The 13,998-nt window shown below is 29.4% G+C and overlaps 1 non-coding gene across 1 annotated transcript; it reads right to left on the reverse strand.

Annotated features, from left to right (window-relative positions):
* Positions 1 to 13,646: 13,646 nt before the first annotated feature.
* Positions 13,647 to 13,753, reverse strand: LOC121219703 (small nucleolar RNA R71). Its single transcript, XR_005916594.1, has one exon. It is a non-coding gene; the product is annotated as a small nucleolar RNA R71 (small nucleolar RNA).
* Between the last annotated feature and the right edge of the window lie 245 nt (positions 13,754 to 13,998).

Genomic DNA, 13,998 nt, shown 5'->3' on the forward strand with positions numbered 1-13,998 from the left:
ATTCAACCGATGACAAGACCAAACCGATCGAGCCGTCACTAGTCTGGACCAAACTGACAACAGCTGAATCAGCTCAAGGTGCCATGAGGGTGTCACACCTGCGATGGCACCACCGGACACGATGATTGAGCAATGAAAAAAATCACAGTTCTATTGTGATTCTATCAGATAAGTTCATTTTAGATTAACGATTCCAAAAATGATATTATTTTAATAGATTTAATATTAAATTTAATATTTTTCTTATTAATATTTTATTAATTTAATATTAAAGTGATTATCTTAATATTTAATTTAATTTAATTTAATATTTTTCTTATAGATAAATATTCTATTAATTTAATAGATTTAATATGAAATTTAATCTAATATTTTTCTTGATAATATTATATTAATTTAATATTAAAGCGATTAAGTTTAATCATAGTTGAACTCTCTAAACTCTCCCTATATAAAAAGATTTCTAGAGACATTTTTCTTATTAACAATTTGACCCAAAAGTTTAGAAAAATTGTGAAATTGCTCCACTGATAATTTTTGTTAAAAATTTTCTGAAACAAAGCGAGCCTATACTTGACAGACGTGAGCTTGAGGATAGCAAAGAAGACTACTCGGTCGAAATGTTCATCTTAAACAATCGAAAATGTACAATTTTGATTAAGTGTTTATTACTTTATATATCACAACCAAGTTCTTATTTTTGGAAAAAAATTTAAAACTCTGCTTTTTCCCTAAACTTATTTTCCACTACATTTTCAAAACCCATTCTTCCAACAATTGGTATCATGAGTCAGGTTGTGCTCTACCTATAAGTATAAACAGATAATCAAAATATATTTCTCTTCTTCTTGATGATTCAATTACATAGAAAGTGACATTCTTTCGGTCTTATGTATGTTTTGAGTTATATATGAGAATGGATGTGATATTATATATTTGTTATATAATTATTATTTTTTGTAACACCTCAAACCCGGCCTAATGGTTATGACTAGATCTTGAGGAGTTACATTAACTCGTTTAAGAATTTCTGATTTAATTAAATTAGTGTGCGTTTCGAAAACATTAAATTTGGCAAAACTCTCACAAATGTTTAGTAAAACTTAAATCCTAAATCACTTGTCTCAAACCCAAAATTTTAATTTTAACTCATGTGTTTTAAAAATACTAATGTTGGCAGATTATTTCCAAAACTAAGGGAAACATTCGTTAAAACCATTTAATTTTTTTTATAGAAAAACACTTAAGTGATTACTTAACCTTTGCATCGAAAATTTCAGAGTTTTAATTTTAGAAATCGGATTCTAAATTTGGTAAATCTTTTGATTTTGCAGTTATTGTTAAAATACCAAAAAAACCAAAGATCAAAGCAAAAACCCAAAAACAAACCAAATCTGAAAACTTAGTCCAAAATTCAAAAGTCCGGAGAACTTAATTAATTAAAACTAATCAAACCAACTTAGGTGAGAAATTAGTCGAACTCCCGCACGCTGTCTGATCCTAAGACTGAAGATCACCTGAAACGTATTAAACAAACGAGTGAGCTAGAAGCCCAGTGTGTGACTCGGCCCATAACCAGAATTTTACTTATAATATGAAATTATTAGAACAATATTTCATATATTCAGAAACAAATATCATTTTAGAATGTCATATCAGATTAGACCAAATCCTACCCTCATCCGCTATACAGCAACTTAGTCCAACCAATCACACCAGTAGGACTACATGTATCCATCCCTCCAATCACACCGAGTCGTGGTGGTATGCCACTCATAATGGTGCAATTGAGCTACCAAACATATATTGTGATTTAATCGCCAAAACTGAAATAATATTGCCTGAAACACTTCCTCCATCATCAAAACCCACCTTAATGCACATGCAAAACCATAATAACATACATACATATCACATAGTTGAATCAGATATCATAACAAAACAGATAATAGAATACAGATGTTACACATGCTTTACAAAAATAGTAATGCTTTCAAAAATTATCGACACATATATTATACATGTAACTCACATACCGAATATTTAGAATGAGCCATTAACATATTATTTTTACCTATAAAAGCACTTGATTTTAATATTAAAGTAAAAATACTTAGAATTTTTAAACTAATTTGCATTTATGCTATGTGACTTTGATGAGAATAATTTTGTTAAATAAAAATAAAATAATATTTTAAAATTTCTTGAAAGTGTTTATATACACAATACAACTTACTCTTTTAAATTTTATATTGATGTTAAAACTGCATATAATTTGTATTGTATCAACAAGAAATTAAGATAAGAGCTTGAAGTTCAAAATATTTGTACTTAAATATTAAAATCAATGGCTTTTATGGGTAAAAATCATAAATTAGGGGCTTATTTAACTACAAAAATAATTTAAGAGCTTGTTTAACCAAAATGTAGTTGTTTAAGGGTTATTTTAGTATATTAGCCTAAAAACATCAAACATTTCCTAACAACTTTTTCTTTTCAAATTTTGAATAATTTTATTATAAAAAAAACTAAAATATTTTTTCACCCTATTCAATCTCCTCTTATGCTTTTGTCCAAAGAAAAATCTCCTCTCCTCCTATGTAACAAAATGAAGGCATCTACTCAACTTATTGAAGCCCAATCAAGCGGGCCACCCTACCACTTGCTATCTATCATCAGAATTTCAATGCTTTCCTATTAATTGCTAAATGCTACATGTGTCGAATATAAAAGGAAATAGCAAAATGATGTCAACTCAATCCTTTTTTTCAATTTGATGTCATAAATCAACACGACATCAATTTAATTTGGTAATAACAAAAATATTTACTTTATAAAGTAAAGTATATTATTTTAAAGATGTCCTTTTGTCATTTCATATAATTTTTATATAGAACAAAAAAATGTTGAATATGATAAGTTAACCATGAGGTGCAATGCGGTAGTTGCTCACATCATCCTTCAACCATGAGGTTGAGGATTCAATCTCCACTCATGGAAATGGAGCACATTTCATGGTTAGTCGTTTACCTCTTTGAAAAGTATCCACAACGAGAGAGTTAGTCACTGTTGTCGACGATAGATACTTGATTACGATCGAAAAAAGAAGATAACTACTTCTCACTTAAGGTGAAAATTATTAAATTGACTTTATTTTTTAAAATCTTATTTTTGAAATAAATTATTTTCTCATTTTATTAAAAATTTAAAGATTCAAATTTTATTTTTATTTTCTCATTTTATTAAAAATTTAAATATTCAAATTTTATTTTAACTTTTATCCAAAATAAAATAAAAGATACCATATTAATAAGATTAAAATTATGAAATAAAAAAATTTTAAAAATCAAAAGTTGCTATTAACTAACAAAAATAATTATATTCAATACTTAATTTTTACTAATATATCAAATAAAGTGTTTATAAAATTTAATACTTAATTTTTACTTCATAAATTCATTAGTTCAACATTTAGGAAGAGTTATGTTCGGGTTGAGTAAAAAAAATGAAAAGATAAAAAGAGGATTGGAAAAGTGAAAAGAAAATAAATTTTAAATGAGTTTGGTTAGAAAGAAAAGTGAGATGAAAGAAAATAGGAGAGATAATCCTTTTCTATCTTAAAATATAAAAACTAATCCTTCCAAATTTAAATGATAAAAGCAGTGGTAGAGCCTAGTAGAGGCCCAAGGGGGGCATGGCCCCCAAGGTTTAATCCTTTTGCAAATTCCCCTTTTTATATATACTATAGCCCTCCAAAAAATATAAAAGTAGGCCCTTCCAATATTTTTATAGTATTAAAAATAATATTAAAAAATTTATTCTTGTTAAAACTAAAGGGAAAATCTGCTTGAAGAGTTAAATTATTCATGATAACTTTTGAATAATATTTTTGTTAAATATTTATTTAATATTTTACTTAAAATGATAATATTTTATAAGTATATAATATATATATTTATATAAAAGATGAACATATTTTTATCATCTTTCTTCTTCATATTTGTGCCTAACAATAAAAGAAGAAAAAAAATTTTCTTCATCATTTTTCCTCCAAATTTCAAGTATAAGGTATCTTTTTCTTCTATTTTTTCATAGATTTTGAATTCTTGAAGCTTGTTTTACATATATGTACCGATATTTTTTTATCAAGTGTATTAAAAGTTGTTATTAAAGGATATTGATGAAAGCTTATAAAATTAAGTGAAATGTGTATGTTTTTGGATGGAAAATGATTAGGAGACGGTTTCTAACTTGTTAGAAGTGTAAAAACGAAACAAAAATAGCTAGATAATGTTATAGTAAGTTTCGATCAAAGTAAAGGGGAGGAAGAAACATTGGTCACTTTGTTTAAAATTATGTCAAATAATAGCTTGTGAAGTAGTGAGTATTCAAGTGAAAAAGGAATAAAAAATGGTTAACCGAGTCGAAAGTTATGTGAATTTCGGATTAAAAAACTGTGAAAAATATACTTGTTTTTAGATGATCAAATTGGTTGATTTTAGCTGATCATGAATTGGTCAAATTTGGATTGAATCGATTATCATGTTGGAATACTGTTTCTTTTAAATAGATTATTTTTATATTTAATGTGAGGAAGAAAGGTTTCTTGTTTTATTGTTTCATGTCTTTTTTTCATAAATAAATAAATAAATAAAAATTTCAATATGCTTGAAGAAGTGTACCTCCACTTCTTTCAATATTTATTGATGTTTGCCAACAATATTTAAACTCAATTATTAATACAACCACTTTTAAAAAGTAATATTTAATTTTTTATTATTTATTCTTGGACTGTAATTTTATTATACGAAAATTTATTATCAAAATTAAATGTGTGCTCATATTTTTTAGATTTGGTCAGGAGCCGACCCAACCAATAATAAGGCAGATGTATGCAAAGCGTAAAGAAATCCAAAAGGAAAATAAAATAATAACAATAAATCTAAAATTTGATACAACATGAATTTTGACTTAATTATATATGTAGAATTTATATTTGATATTAATAACATATTTATTATTTATTTATTTTATATATAAAAATTGTATTTATTCAATAAAAACTTGAATTTATTAATGATAAAATTAAAATATTGCAATTACATAACTACTATAATAAATTTTTGATTTGATATGATTATATATGAATAATTAAATCAAAATTAATGTTTCTATTATGATTAAGAGGATGTCCATAAGATCAAGATAAAATCGATGTACTTTAGGATTTTAATATTTATTAGAAGTAGAGTTTTATTTCATTTATACTTATTATGTTTATACATATAAACTTTGGAGAAACATTGTAATCATCCCTATTATAGTGCTCGCCATTATCCGTTCCTGGACCGACCCGCTATCCGGCTAGAACCGACTCGACTCTTCTTACTTCAATAAGTGTATAGCTCATTATCATATAGTTCACCTGCACGGTTCGCCTATGCACTTCGCCGCCATGCATTATCATATTGTTCGCCTGCATGGTTCGCCTATGCACTTCGCCACCATGCAGGTGAACTCATACTTTGGGGACTATTGGGAATGTATCCATATTGTAGTAGACATGTAATTGTTTTCTGTGTATTTGAACAATGAATAAATAAATTTCACATTTCACTGTTATGTCTTTTGTATTTTTTTCTTTCATATTTTGCATTCATAGCGAAATTGTGACAAGCAAATATTAGTTCATTGATTGTCTAAGTTCAAACTGATAATAAGTGGCACTGTAAGAACATTTACATTGCGAGAAAAACAACTTACTTCAGTAGATAATCTAAACAAGTCTATAATCCTATAAAAGAATCAAAGTGACCATTTGATTCAAATACTGAGAAGGATTATTATGTCGTCTACAATTCCAATTGAAGAGATGGTTAGTCTTGGCTATTGGAGCAGTTGACTCCACAAGTAGAGACATAAATGTATTCATTGGCAAAATGATACATTGGACTGGACCCAAGATGAATTAATTCTGAATCCGTTTGTGAATTAATTCACTTGTGACATTCATGGTGTGATTTACCTAAATTCTGAGTTAGTCACTAACCATGCGTATGTACCTCATGTGCTTTGATATAAGGGAGGCTTATGCTCTAAAGATGATCGAGTCGATAGTCAACATGTTGGTGTTAAACTAAGCTTTATTTGATAAAAAATTTTGATATAACAAATTAAAAGTGTTTTTGAATATAAGCTAAAATTGACAAAATAATTTTTAAACTTGAAGTCTAAAAGACAAAACTTTGAAACAATTTTAAAATAAAGTGCAAATGATTTTAACCAAGTCAAAATTATTTCAATCATGTTAAAATCATTTTAAATGTTTTTTTCAAACAAGTCAAATTTGCTCCAGGACAACAGGTATCGATACCTTATGGATAGGTATCGATAATTTTGGAAATATCAATACCCTTAGAAAAATCGAGACCAAAAAGACATTTTATTTTCAAAAACCCTAAATATTATCAATACCATGTTTTTGGTATCGACACTTTTTGAAAAATAATTGACGCCTTTCTTAAAAGCGATACCAAAATAGTATTTTGTTTCTCATAAACCCTACGAAGTATCGATTCGGTATCGATGCCTATTTCAGGAAGTATCGATAAAATATTTTTTAAGTATCGATTATTTCATTCCAACGATCACTGAATTAGCATTTATGAAAAAAATATTGATACCCTTTTTGGAGGTATCGATACTCGCAGTTGCAGGTGAAATAAATGCTCTAGTTTTACATCCCCAATGGCCATATTAACTTCACCAACAACCTTAACGGCTGGAAATCTATTAGTGGGTATAAATACCATCTTTCAAAGTCCTACAGCATCCAAGAAAGCACTTTCAAGCAAAAATCATCGATCAAAGAACCTTAAAGCTTAAATTTTCATATTCTTCTTACATACACTTGTGAGCTTTATTTCTATTCTTTTGCTCAAGTGTATCTCATTGTATTTGTGCTTCATTTTTCAAACAATTTTATCTTGAAAGGATTGTTTCTTTGTTTGCTCATTTTTATCTCTTTGAGAGGGTTTGAAACTTAAGATTTGGGGTAGAAATCTTAAGGAGTTGTAAGGTTAAACCTTGTCCTCAAAGGTTGAACAAATTAGTGAATTTGGGAAAATCCTCAGTGGTGGAAAGGTAAGGTAGTGGAGTAGGAAATCGGGGCCGGACCACTCTAGATTATTTGTGTTCTTTGTTTCATTCTTGCCTTTGCTTTCACCAAAATTTTTAAAGCCAATTCACCCCCTCTTGGCATTTTCGATTTGCTTCATCGAACTATCAGTTTGGGTACATGACTTGTGTATGGCATGGCTTTACTAGAAACAATGGAATTCATAACTCAATTAAAGAGTTAATGATATCCTCTCATTAGTATTGTGTAGATTGATAAATATGGAACGTGGCCACTAGTTGCTTGTTCTCGAACGAGCAATTTATCAGTCATTTGTTGACAGTGATCATATTAATCATTAAGAACATACAATGGTGACAATGAGATAAAATAAGATTGTATTGATTGAACGGATTTAACTTAAGAGAATCAAGGATATCATATGAGGGTAACACACACATGATGAGGTCATTGGACATAGAATTTGGATGAATTGCTTTCGTAAAGACTATACAATAAGAAGTTTTCAATTGGTACTTCTTGTGGTCTGACTCCATGATTAAGTAATTTTGAATTATTGGAACGATGCTTCTGGACATAATTGGAATTACTAAAGCCTAATTGTATATGTCCAGTTGGTCCCTCCGCTAGCTCAACAAATGCTCGATCGACTGCTTTTGAATTAGAAGAAAATTTTATAACTTTGAAAATAATTTAATTGAGTCGATTTATTAGATGTGGAATTAAATTGGGTGGTTGTAAGAATTGTTCAACTAGAGAATTTAATTAAAGAATTTTCTTGAAAAATTAATTAAATATAAGTGATTTTTGGGAAAATCAATTTTGATAAAGTAAAATTAAATTAATCAAATTAATTAAAATTAATATGATATTTTTATAAATTAATTTTCAAGTCAGATAATTGGCCCAATGAGCAATTGAACTTGAAAATTGGACCTAAGATCGTAAATTGGGCCTGGGAGCCCAAAATCGAGACAAAGACCCAAAAACTTGTCGAACTGAGCTTGGTATGTGAAAACGGGTTGACAATCCAATCGGTGGCTGGACTAAACCGGTTAGGCTGCCACTGGCTTAGACCGAACCGGTAGAAATCGAACCAGCTCGGGGTGTCGGTGGCTGCGACGATGGCATTTTGGTAGCCAGAAAATGGTCGACGGCGGTGGGTCTTCGGTGGTTTAGCTGTGGAAGAATTACAGTCCTACTGGGCCTCTATCGGAGAATTTGATTTCAGATTAACTATTTCAAAAATAATATTATTTTAATAGATTTAATATTAAATTAAATTTAATACTTATTTTAATAGTATTTTATTAATGTAATATTAAAGTGGTTATCTTAATATAAAATTTAATTTAATGTTTATCTTGTAGATAAATATTTTATTAATTTAATAAGATTTAATATTAAATTTAATATAATATTTATATATCAGATTAAATTTAATATTAAAGTGATTAAGTTTGACCATAGTTAAACTCTCTAAACTCTCCCTATATAAAGAGAGCCTTGGGTGATTATTTACACACACTTGAATTCAAGAGAAAGGTGTAGAGAGAAAATTCTTTGAAGAAATTATTTCAAAAAATTTATAGAGATATTTTTCTTATTTACAACTTGGCCCAAAAGTTTAGAGAAATTATGAAATTACCCCACTTGTAATTTTTGTGAAAAATTTTATGATTCGAAGAGAGCCCACACTCGATAGATGTGAGCTTGAAGATAGCAGAGAAGACTATTCGGTCAAAGCGTTTATCCTAGACAAATAAAAAAGGTATAATTTTGATTAAGTGTTTATTACTTAAGATATCAACCAAGTTCTTGTTTTGGAAATTTGTTTTTAAACTCTATTTTTTCCTTAAATTTATTTTTCGCTGCAGTTTCCAAACCCGATTTTTCAATACACATGTTAATCCTAAGAGAGAGTAAGTGTTAACATGCATAGGGTCTATTTGACCCCAGTACGTCACATCAAAGGACCATACTTTATAAATACGGAAATAAACCCTCAGGAGAGAGGAAGATAGACGAATACTCAACAATCCCTATTGATGAGTAAAATATGAACTTTTTCTTTTTCTCTATTATTTCTTGTTCTTTTACTTTATTATTTATTTTACAACCTATTATCAGCATGATTCTCTTTTTATGTTATTTTCATAAGTTTTATTAAACATGATTACACAAAAAAAAAATCCCCAAATCATGCAGAGAATTATCCTCAACCGCTTGCCACTTGAGCAAGGGTCCTTAACCACTAATTTTCTCATTTTCCCCCTTTTTCCTTTTGTTGTGAGTCTCCACCTTCCCAAGTTTCAATTTTGTTACTTGTGCCATCCACATTAATCTAAAATTGCTATCAATTTTGACTGACAAAGCTGCTAATTAACTCTTTATCTATGCCTTTCCATAGCACCACATCTTGTCCCTTTCAACCAGCAACCAATGCAATAGTCAGTCACTCCAAATTTGTTGCTCAAACTGTTTTCGGTTGCCTCCTAGAGGTGCTGCTATTTCAATATTCAATTAAGGCCTACACACTATGGGTAATCATTAGAGCCTTTAACCAATCAATTTTTTATGCCCTTTTTATGCAAAGAAATTTATATAATCATTATCTGATATGTTTTCTCCATGATTCACTAACTTTTGACAAAATTGTTTTACAAAAAAAATTACTACTTTAAGGTTTCTTTTAAATTAAGGTTATTTTTTTATTGAATTATATTTTGCATGATATTTGGATGATTAAAAATTTGACTATTAAATTATTGTTATTAAATATTCTTAAAATTTGATTAAATTTGTGTGAGAGAGAGTATTATTAATCAATTGCCTTCGATTAAAGGGCAAAAAGAAAGTTGATAGGATCTAATTGACTTTTATTAATCTGTTATTGTTGAATGATTGGATTATACATGTTAAACTGAATTATAAGGTATAAATAATTTATTAGAGAATCATAAGATTCTATAACGTATATGTGGTGTTGAAATTTGGTACAATGTGTATCGAATAACTTTCAATCATCATACACAAAAATTTTGATTGTTCTATAAATGATTTTTACTATTCATTTATAAATGTTCTTATGACAGCAAATTTGTTTTAGTACTTGTAATAGTGCTCATGATAATAGTTAAGGTGATGGTGATTGTTAATGATCTACATGTATATTTTACTAATTTATTTAGTTATAGTATGTTTATTATAACTGGAGGCTAATCATGACAACATGAACAGATAGATTTTGAATTGAAATCCACACATGTTTGCAATGGTGATTTTGAAATAAAGAATCTATTGGGATGTTTAGAAGTTTGTCCTATTAAATTTGTTGCATTCCTTGAAGTGAATGCAAGCTTAAAAAAAAATTAAAGGATATAATCATAAATGTGATAAGTGGAATAATAATAACCACTAGAAGTGAAAACATAGTAATAAATAAAAGAACAATGAGAGTTCTCAAGATAACCCTTCAAAGGTTAGAGATAACTTATCTTATCAATGTGATTTGAAAGATCATCAATCACATACCTGTTGTCTGTCCAAGTATTTTGTCCAACTATATTAATATTCTTTAAGAATATATATATGTCTTGTTAACAATGTAGCAATGAATATTATCCTTATAGATAGAAAGCGTTTATCTTATTTTTTATTGTAATATTTGATAGTACAAAATTAGTTAAAATCTTTAAAAGAGCTAATATATCAATATCTAAAAGAACAAAATTTGTGATGGTTAATGTATTGGTTTTAGAAAATATTCATTGTAATGGATCTTATATTGAGATTGTGAATGAGGTTTGGATCACTTTTGCTATAAATATCTATTTTGATCTTGAAAAGGATAAAGAAAGATTGAGTTATTGATTTCTATTAATCACTCTTGTTATTAAATTGAATTTAGTGTGATTATCTCTATGATCTTTTTTTGTCATCAACCTCATGAAGGGTTGAAAGTAAGATATTTGACTATAAAAGGTCCACTTGCATTGAGGAATTTTTTTAAAAGAAATACATAAGAAGCATAATATGATAATTCTATCTAAATCTCATTATTGTTGGATGCACCTGGAGATGCAATATTTTAAAACTATGAGTTAGTATAACTTTACAACATTGAGTTCTCAATAAAAATTATGTGGGGAGAATATTACCAATGACGACTTGTTGAGAAATTTTTTTCAACTTTTCATGCTTCAAATGTGCTAAATAATGAGCTATTAAATGAAAAACCATCATCGTATTAGATTTGCTTCATTCCCTGAAGCGAATGTAGCAATATATAATGACATAATCTTTGACATGGATGTAGTAAGCGACTATGTAATAATCATAAAAGGGATGATCATAATAATTCTTCTCACCACTAGAAGTGAAAAAATGAAGATAAATAAGAAAAGAACAAGAATTCCCAAGATGACCCTTTAAGGAGTGAAGATAACTTATTGATAACTCTTGAAAAGAGTTATATTTCATGCCTTCAGACCTAGTTAATTGCATGTACTTAGGTACATCTAGTTGTATTTTAGGACATTTCATTAGTATTTTTAGCATTGCATTAGAACTTGGGCTACATTTAAATATTAGGTACTCTTAATTGCTCATGGAAGGGCTATGTTTTGTAGTATTGGCAATTGTAGAATGAGGAATAAGAAACAAAGGAGTGAAATTTTGTCAGGGCAAAATGGTGGTCAGATTGCCAACTCGTATGCCATGGCAATGCAAGGCTATTGAAATTATCCTAAAAAAGAAAAAAACAATTTAAAAAGACAAAGGAGGAAACCCTAGAGAGCGGACAAAAGGGGAAAATATCCTTACGCAAAATAGAAGGCAACGACTGAATAAAAACAGGAAGAGGAAAAACGAAGGCAGTCCTTTTCAGCCACCTCAGGACACTGCGCAGCTGAAGTGTGGATTGGATAAGCGAACGTTCTCCTCCCGACGTTCTTCCATTATTGCTAATATGCTCATTCATGAATTACAGTGATGAAAATGATGTTTGAGTTAAATTTTTTTTTGGCAACCTATGAGCTAAATCTCATAGGGTTGGGGTTACTTTGATGAAACTTTAGTTGTCTTTAATGGCTGCAGTATAAATATGAATTATTTTATTATTTCATTCAATTGCTTTATTCTTTAAAATGTATGTGAGCAATCCCTAGACATAGTTAACTGTGCAGCACACCTTAAATTAATCTAAAGTCTGAAAAGGTTAGATTAGTTAGACCATGGTTGAATGGTATGAGCAAATACTCGACAGATACTTGTAGTAGACTCTAAACATAGATTAAGGTTCATACAGAAGGAAATAGTGTAGGGTACCATATTAATGGCCTATAGACACAGGCAAGGTAACTTGAGGTTTCTGCTCTCGAAAGAGGCAGATCACTTTAGAACTCTTCTGAGTAGTAGGTTAAGTATGATTTTACTAAGGCATTGTTGATAGGAAAAGTAGATTTCTAGTAATCCCGACCTTCCCACTCAACATCGCGTAACCCTTATCTTTTGCTATAGAATCTTTGCCATCGCATTCTTAGTTATTTATTTGTTCATTTACATAATATTCTCATAGTAATTCTCATAATTGCCATTACATTTCTACTCTCATTGCCATAGCATTTCCAAGTATTAATTAATTCCACATATTGCATACATCACTATTTCTTTAATTGCCACTGCATACTTACCATAGCTTTACCATAATATTAATTGTATTTTATACTATAATAACTTGACCACTTTTGTGCCTCATACCAATCCTCGTGGGAACAATACTTACTCATCACTTTATTGCTTGATTCGATGTGTACACTTACACATTCACATATTATATTCACACGTGATAAGTTTTTGGTGTCGTTACCAGGAATCAACAATTTGGTGTAATTTGGTTTGGTTATTTTATTTAAATCTATTAGTTTTATTTAATTTAGTTTAATTTAATTTCTACAGGTTTGCCAGCAGTGTATGAGAAGAGGCATTCTTGCTAACAAAGAATTGAGAAAAGTGAGAAAAATGGCTAAAAACGGGAATGATCCTGGTCTCAACGATAATCTAAATGGTCCTAGTCTCAATGATAATCTAAATGGTCAGGATGTTAATCCTCCTATTTGACAAGTGATAGAAGACTGAGATTAGACCAATCCAAGAGCATGTTGTGCCAATTTTGGATGACCTGAATCCAAGGATAGTCAAGCCACAAATACAAGCTCAGCAATTTGAATTGAAACCTGTAATGTTTCAGATGGTGCAAACAGTAAGACAGTTTGGTGGATTTCCCATTGAAGATCCAAAATTGCATCTACGACTTTTTCTAGAGGTTTGTAACTCGTTCAGGCAACAGGGTGTTCTTGAATACACCCTGCGACTTAAACTGTTTCCATATTCTTCATGAGAACGTGCGAGGTTATAGTTGAATGCTTTGTCATCGAGGGCAATGACATCATGGAATGATCTTTGCTAGATATTTTTGCTACGGTATAATCCACGAAATGTGAATGTCAAGCTTAAAAATGACATTATGTCTTTTCAACAATTAGAGAGTGAAACATTATATAAAGCTTGGGAATGACTTAAAGATTTAATTCAGAAATGTCTGATGCATGGGTTTCAGTACTGGACTCAAATGGAAATATTTTATAATGGTTGAATGCACATACGAGAATGGTAGTTGATGCATCTGCCAATGCTACATTGTTGGATAAATCTTACAACGAAGCATATGAGATTTTGGATAAATTCTACCACAAGAGTTGGGATGTACAAGAGAACTGTTAGTACCATGGAGCTTGACGCAATTACTTCGTTGATAGCCCAATATCTTCTTTAGCTAACATGATTAAAATAATAAAAAA

Source organism: Gossypium hirsutum, chromosome D07 (assembly GCF_007990345.1).
Source record: "Gossypium hirsutum isolate 1008001.06 chromosome D07, Gossypium_hirsutum_v2.1, whole genome shotgun sequence".
NCBI lineage: Eukaryota > Viridiplantae > Streptophyta > Magnoliopsida > Malvales > Malvaceae > Gossypium > Gossypium hirsutum.